General features: G+C 43.6%; 1 non-coding gene across 1 annotated transcript; it reads left to right on the forward strand.

Moving 5' to 3' along the window:
- The first annotated feature begins 276 nt into the window (after positions 1 to 276).
- Positions 277 to 380, forward strand: LOC131905386 (U6 spliceosomal RNA). Its single transcript, XR_009377908.1, has one exon. It is a non-coding gene; the product is annotated as a U6 spliceosomal RNA (small nuclear RNA).
- The last annotated feature ends 7,663 nt before the right edge of the window (positions 381 to 8,043 follow it).

The raw sequence follows: 8,043 nt of genomic DNA on the forward strand, positions 1-8,043 counted from the left end.
AGCTACTGGAGGGGCTAAAGCAGTATGGCTGCTTGATGTCGGGAGTTTGAGACCAGCTTGAATAACACAGTGAGACTTTTCAGATGTTTGAGTCACATACAGCATTCCAACTTGAAACTTGCCATTAAAACTAGAAGATATGTTTTACATAAAAATGTTTTAATTTTGCATACAGATAAGTTTGAACCTTTGATGTTTTAAGTAAGTAGCATAAAATGGAAAAGTAAGCTCAGAGTCTCCTTCATAATGCCTTAAAAAAGAAAATCAAAATCAGCTGCTCTCTCCAGTGGCACATATACTAAAACAGAAACAATACGGGAAAGATCAGCACGACCCTTGCACAGGGATGACAGGAAATCTATGAAGCATCCCATATTTAAAAAATAAATAAACAAATGAAAATCTAAATCTAAATCCAAAGATGCCACAGGTGAAGTGATGAGAATTTCCTTTCAAAGTGAGCGGAATGAATGAGAGCTGCTTCCCGGGGATCTGAATCCAGCGTTTCAGACACGGGACACCTGTCCCATTTCACTCCCATGCTCTGCCTTCTGCAGCCTCAGTGTTAACCTGGGATTTTCAGAGGCACCTCAGTATTTACCTCTCAAGGGCTGTTTCTAAATGGCGATGGTTTCTGATGACAGTTGGGGAGAACACTGTGTAGTCCGCAGGCAGGTGACGTCTGTGTGTCTTTACTGTGTAAACATGTCCTTACATCCATGAGCATCAAGGCACATGCATCATGAGACCCAGAGTCTGTCAGGCAAGCAGTGCCACACTGAGTTAATTCTCCTGAAGAAGGAAGTTCACTTGGACAGGATAGGTGGCCTCGCAAGGATTCAGTGAGAAAGGCTGGTCCTTTCTCCTGTGAAGGGCTGTATCGTCCTGATCCACACAAGGTGTAAGATCTGACTATGGGAAGCTGCAAAGTCACATTTCTTGAAAGCCTTTGAAGCACTGCACCGAAACCACACTATCTCAGTTTCACAGGAGCTCGATGCCACTTGCCTCCTTATAAGGGCCTTGTCCCATTTTCTTCTGTTTAAACAACCCCACTTCAGAAATGAAGACTTGAAGGGACAAGAATCATTTCCTGTTATGATTTATGCAAAAAGTATTATTTGTTTTTCCATAAATGTGACATTTGCTCTCATGTTTATCTTTTTACTCTTCTAATCATATCCAAATAGAGTCAGTGAGGGAAGGCAGAGCTTGCTGATGGCAGATGGCCGTTTTGGAGCGGTGACCCTTGGAGGCATTCTGGATTATAGCCAGTGGTACTCACATGGTACACCTTCCTAGCCCAAAGATAGACACGCAGGTGCCAGTGAGTTTCAGCAGTAAAACAGATTCTGCGGGGAGCAAAGGCTGCGGGCCAGCATCGAATAAAGCGATGGGAAGGGGCAAAAGAAAGATGCTCATAGTGAAAGATGGTATTTTCAGGATGCAATACAAACCAGAGGGCATAAGGAAGCTAATACCCTTACTCTAGCACAGGAGGCCTGCGACATCCGTGTTAAGCTTCCACAAAGTACCTTGCAAAAGTCCTGAAGGGATTTTCGTACATCTTTATTTTTATTTAATTTGTCTAGTACCTATTTTAATGACTTAAACTTTTATTTTATTTAATTTTAAACTTATCACTGACAAACAAAATTGTAATGTATTTATAGCATGTGGCATCATATTTTCATGTATGTACCCTGGAATGTATATACTGAGCTTCGCAATATATCTGTTACCTCACATATGGTTTTGTTGTTGAGACCTTTTCAAATTGCTCCTTAATCAATGTGCAAGACCACAATGTAAACTGTAGTCACCATGCTGTGCAACGTATTATACAGTTTATTTCTGGTGTCTGATGGAACTTTGGTGTCTTTTGATTGACATCTCTTCAGTCGTCCTACTCTCCATTTCATTCTGTTTCTGTGAGCCCAGTTTATGGTGGTATTTTATTTGTACTGAAATGTGATTTTATTTGTATGTTAATAAATAAAGTGGCCTGGGGTCAGAGCTAATAGCAAGCCATAGCAGAAGCTGGCGGGTGGTGGTGCACGCCTTTAATCCCAGCACTTGGGAGGCAGAGCTAGGCGGATCTCTGTGTGTTCAAGAATACAGCCATCATGGAGACACATGCCTTTAATCTCAATACCAACCACAGAAGACCTGGAAGTCTGTACAGACAGGCAGTGTTGAGGAGGTCATGTGGTTGGGTTTACAACCAATGAGAAGGCAGAATAGAAAGTCAATAAAAAGGAAAAACACAGAGGAAGTAGGTCTCTTGCGGAGAGGTAGGACAGCAGCAGCAGTGAAGGGTAAGGTTTTTAATCTCAGCTCTTAGCTATTGCTCTGACCTCTTGGCTTTTAACTCTGTATTTGGTTCTGTGTTTCTTATTTAACAAGAAGGTTACATCTACACCAGTTATTTTTTTAAACACTGTGAATATAGGTGAGACTATGTGGTGTCTTCTTTCCATGCCTGGATTGCTTTGTTTGGTGACTTCTGTATCTACCTATTGACATTTGACTGACAATTTCCTGTTCGAGGATGAATGATACTCTATTGTAGAGACAGACCACACTGCCTGTCTCTCCCCATCAGGGAATGGAAACCTGATTTGATTCCATGTCTTGGCTATTGTGAATAATCATGAGTCAGATGCTCAATATATTCCAGGGCAGGACTGCTGCGCCATTTGATAGTTTTAGATATATGACCCTGGAAGAACTGTCAATTTCCATTTTTAGAGAAATATCCTAGTGCTTTCCACAATGGCTACACATTTCCCCATCCTTATCCACAGCTTCATTTGTTTGTTTGGCAGTGGAGATTGAAGCCAGGGTCTCATACGTGTTAGGCAAGTGATCTACTTCAGAGTGAAATTTCTAGCTCTCCCCTTTATGTTTATCTATTGTCTTTTTTGATAATAGTTATCCTAATAGGTGCGAAGTGATGGCTCATTGTAATTTGAATTTGTACTTCCCTGGTGATTAGCAGTGTGGTTTATTTTTCCATATACCTTCTGGCCATGTGTATGTCTTCTTTTGAGAAATGTCTGCTCAGGTCTAAATTCCCTGAATTTCAATGAACAAGGTAACGTTAGCAGCTAAATGAGTTGTCTCATCCACTCACTCATTAATTCATTAAAAATATTGAGTGCGTGCTCTATGCCAAACACTGTCAAGAGAAGTATATCCAGGGACAAGGCAGTGTCTCTCTTGTTATGAGATTTATATTTAAAACAACAACACTGACTCTTACTGAGTGCTTGCCTCATGCAAAGACATTTCCCTTATCTTCTCATTCCCCCCCACAACTCTATCTAGTCCCCCATTTGTCCCACTTTCTACATAGCGAATTAGAATTCTAGAAACAGAAGTTCCTTGTCCAAGGCACAACAACAGATGCAAAACCCGTGAGTCAGAATCCCCAGTGAATCCCTACACCATGATGGGAGAGGGACAGGTCCAGTCCCTGAAGCGAAGCCCTGGACCCAGGTAAGGTTAAGGAACGTCTGCCTGTGCTGCACATGTCTTACTGCCTTCATGTAGGTCCTCCTGTCAGATGGGAAGACACTGCATCATCCAGAGGGCGTTCTTATGTCCTGGTTAGTTTCTGTTGTCCACTTGACATGCTACAGAACCATCTGGGAAGAGAGAGCCTCACCTGAAGAATTGTCCAGATCAGAATGCCCTGGGTTTGTCATGGTTGATGACTGAGGTGGAAGGGCCGATCCCACTGAGGGTGGTGCCATCCCAGGGCAGCTGGGCCTGAGCCAGAGCTCCTGCTATGGTTCCTCCTGTACTCCAGCTGTTCAGTACAGCAAGCAGGCCTGCCTTCAGCCTCTTGCTGGACTCCTACCTTGACTTCTCCTAGTCATGACCTATGGCCTGGAAGTGAAAACACATAAAACCTTTCCTTTCCAAGTTGCTTTTGCTCGTAGTGTTTTATCACAGTGTCAAAAAAGGAAACCATAGAACACTTTCTCTAGGACCTGAGAATCTCTCTGTTGATAAGGATCTTTGAGGACTCAGGCTTGAAAGGCCAAGAGAAGATGAGTGAAGGGAGGAAAAACAACAACAACAAAACCCCAAATAAACAAACAAAACGAAGCAGAGAGGAGCAATGGTGGACAAGAACTTTGAGATAAGATTTGCTACCCGCCCCCCCCCACTATGCTGTTGCCCACTTCTGCTATTTTATTTATTGGATGGTCAGCCAGAATTTAAATCCCAGCTCTACAACACTTGGCTGTGTGGTCTTGGGTCTGTGACTAACCTCTCTGAACGTCAATAATCTAATTTATAAAACACTAACAATAGAACATCTTACAATGCCATTAAGCGGATCTTTTAAGAAACAGAGCTAAGCACTAAGAAAGGTCTCTGGCACACAGAATTATTTAAGACTAACGCATATTGATTTTACTTATAAGGCAATACTATATTATTTAAATGAGCACAGTATACTCCATCATCTCCCGCGTTTATCCTGTACTTTCTCCTTTGCCTGTCTAGCTGATCAAGCTTTGTACTTGAGTTGAGCAGGATTAGGTCTTTGACTTAGTCTGTGCCCTAGTTGGTTGCAGTTGCTTAAACTAAAGTACTGTGGAAGAAAGAAATTGATTTCTGACAGTTCTGGAGGCCAGGAGTCCTCGATGAAGACGCCAGCAGACGTGGTTGATGGGGAGGGACTGTTTCCTGGTTTACAGATGACTCTATGTCCTCATGTAGTACAAAGGGTAAGGGCGTGAAATCTCTTTTTATAAAGTTAGTGATCCAGTTGGTGAGGACCCCACACTCATAATATACTCACCTCCCAAAGCCCTACCTCCTCCTGCATCACATCCCAAGGGGTTAAAATACAATTTGTGAACAGATGGATAAGTCTAGGACATTTCTTAGTGAGAGAGAGCCTGCTACACCCCTAATGTCAGTCTTTGTGTGTGCTCTGCCCTGGACAATTTGACAAAACATTCAAGGAAATATGATGGCAAAAACATAGCCATGTCATTGTCTCCTTAGGACAAGTGGGGCCACTTGGGTAAAGTTGGTATTTGATTAGATTTTATCTTGACATTTTTCATGGAAACCAGTCATCTCTTTAATGATTCATTTAGTGTCTGGAATTTTCTTCACATTTAGTCTTGGTTTCCTAGCATCATTGGAGATCAAAATATATAGAGATCTTATAGCATACAAATAATTTAGTAGACGGTAAACTGCTATGTTTTTTTTCTCTATTGTGTGTGAAGATCAGCCCTGCTAATGTCTTTCAAAAACTGTTACTAACCAAATGAAAAGTGTCTTGCTATCTGGAGCTCTGCATACAAGGAGGTTTGAACTTTAATGAAATCACATAGGAGGGATATGTATACACTTTTCTATCTCCAATAATTGAAAAAATAGTAGGAAATAATACTTTGTCTGCTAGACAAGCTAAGCGAGAGCCTGGCAATTCATATTCCAGTCGGCTAAAGGAGAATGTGAAGAGAATGATTGTGGTAGCTTTAATGTAACTGTCCGCTAGTTTCATGTATGTGAATACTTGGTCTCTAGCTGGTGGTACTGTTAGTGGAGGCTTAGGAGGCGTGGCCTTGCTGGAGGAAGTTCATTGTTGGGGGTGGGATTTGAGAGCTTAAGTCCTCACTCTGCTCTCAGTTTTTCTGCTCGGCTTGCTGCTTGTGCTTGAGATGTGAGCTCTTGGTTTCCTGTTCTTGCCACCATGCCTGTGGCCATGCCATAATTTCTACCCTGATGGATCTTATCTCTCTGGAACCATAGCCCACATAAACTCTTTCTTCTATAAGTTGCCTTGGTCATGGGGTTTTATCACAGCAACAGATCATTCAGTAATACAGTGACAGCATCGGAACTTATTTGATTGTAAGGGATGCAGGCTAGCTATAAAGACTTACATGTATGTATTTAGTGGGATAGGAACAAGGAATTTTTCCCTCCATCATTGCTGTTAGTCATTTCCCATCAACTGTCTGTTTCCCAATCCTTAGCGAAGTCTTAGGAAGTACACTTAGATTTTTATAATGTTCTGTTACTGGAAAGTCTAGATCAGTCTCCTCTAATTTACATACTTCATGGCAGCCTCTTAACTTTCTTCCTGAATCAGTCATCTTCTAGTCCTGCTTCTTCTCTGCCTCCTTCTGTTGTGCACGCCTCAGCCTCCAGTTGCTAAGGTCCCTTCTCCTGGAACACGACCTATTGGCTGGACACAGGGAGTGCTCAGTCCAAGGAAGCGTGTGTCCCCTCACCATGTCCTCCATTCTCTGCCTGCTGCCTGCCTGCCATCTTGCTGTCTAAGGCCAATGTCCACTCACAGAAAATGAACTCTGCCCCTTCTCTGTGCACACAGCTTTGGGTTAGTTTTATCGTGGACTCTCTTTTGTACATAGTCTGCTCTCTCTGTGCCCCCCTCCCCAAAGAGCGGGAGGTGATGATTAGACCTGTGAGTTCTTGCCTGGGGGAGGAAGGGGTTTGCTGGCTTTCTCTCCCCACATTACTTCAGAATGGGTAAGGGGAGGAAGTGACTTTGGAATGGGTAGCTGAATTGGACAATCACTTCCTAGTAAGTCACGGGGCAGGGTAACTACCTCAGAAACTGAGGGGAGGGTAACAATACCCCTTTGTCTTCACTTTTGGACCCAGCCTCCCACCTGAGGCAACAGGGGCAGCCTTCTCGGTATTCCATGTTGCTGCTGCCTTGGAACATCCTCAGTCCAGAATCTCCCTGCAGACCATGCCTTAGGGCACACTGGGCCAGGAGCAGGAGACTACTTGGGTTAGGGTGTGGAGAACAAGGGCCTGTGGCCTCTGTCCTTGGCTTGTTGAAGAGTGTGTGCCAATTGGTTTGAGGACAGCGCCTGACTGGCTCAGCACTCACTGCGCTTCATCCCACTGTTCCTGCTGGAGTGGGTCACCGTGGCAGAGGAGTTTGGTGTCGTCTGTGCATAAGACACTTTGCATAATTACACCAAAGGAGAAGGTGAATTGTCCCTGCCAGGCCCATCTGTACAGGCAGTGCTTGTACAGGCTGTTATCTGAGTCTAGGCAGGCTCGGGCCCCAAACGCATTTGAGCCAGGCTCTCCTTTGACTGTGGTGGCAGCTTTTCTGCCACCTCACGTGCAAGGGAAAGAGGCCGGACAGTTTAGAAATAAGCCTTTCCCATCAGTGGCAAATCACACAACTACCCACTGCCCCTGTCCCTGTGGGGGACACGTGGGATCCTATCCAGAACACTGCAGTGTTCAATATTTGAGGGTATTTATTTATTTATTTATATACATTTATTTATTTATCTATGTATGTATGTATTTATTTATTTAATTGTGGAGTGCTTTTTTGGTTGTGAGCCTAGCCTTTAACGGCTGTGGAGTGCTTTTTATGTGCAAAATTTTGTGCTAGGTGTGGAGACGCATGTCCCTATTTCCAAGTGATGATGACTAGAAGCATACAGTCAGTTACCGTAACATTCCAGGGAAATCCAATCAAAATGGGCATGTAATAAGTCATCCTGTGACTTTTTATGCTCTAGCCCATGTGATAATAACAACTCTTGTATGAGATCATAGAATTAGAATGTCTCCATCTTTCAGATGACAGCTGAGGCTTAGGTATGTCCTTAAATCGCCCGTGACCTTCCTCACAGGAAAGTGACAGCAGCAGAGCTAGGGGTCAGCCTGGGGCCTCTGATGTTGACAGTGCTCTTAACCCTCATGTGATTAGCTCTTACCAGACCAGAGGACATGGGTCCCAGCAGGTAAATGGGGCATGTTCAGAGCTCACCAACCATAAAATGGCTAATTTTGGTTCTTTTTATAGTGGGCTCTTTACAAATGAGTGAGCTAAAGGGTGTTGTAGTTGTCTTCTATCCTATGAGCAGGTGGGTATCTTCACGGGGCATCTAGTTCCAGGCCACTGCAGAAGGACTGCTGTCACCCTAACCAAACTAAGATCAGTATGCTTCACACAAGGGTTACTACCCCACAGAGGTGCATTCAGAGGTCACTTAAAACCTGGGAGCC

Source organism: Peromyscus eremicus, chromosome 2, assembly GCF_949786415.1.
Source record: "Peromyscus eremicus chromosome 2, PerEre_H2_v1, whole genome shotgun sequence".
Classification (NCBI taxonomy): domain Eukaryota; kingdom Metazoa; phylum Chordata; class Mammalia; order Rodentia; family Cricetidae; genus Peromyscus; species Peromyscus eremicus.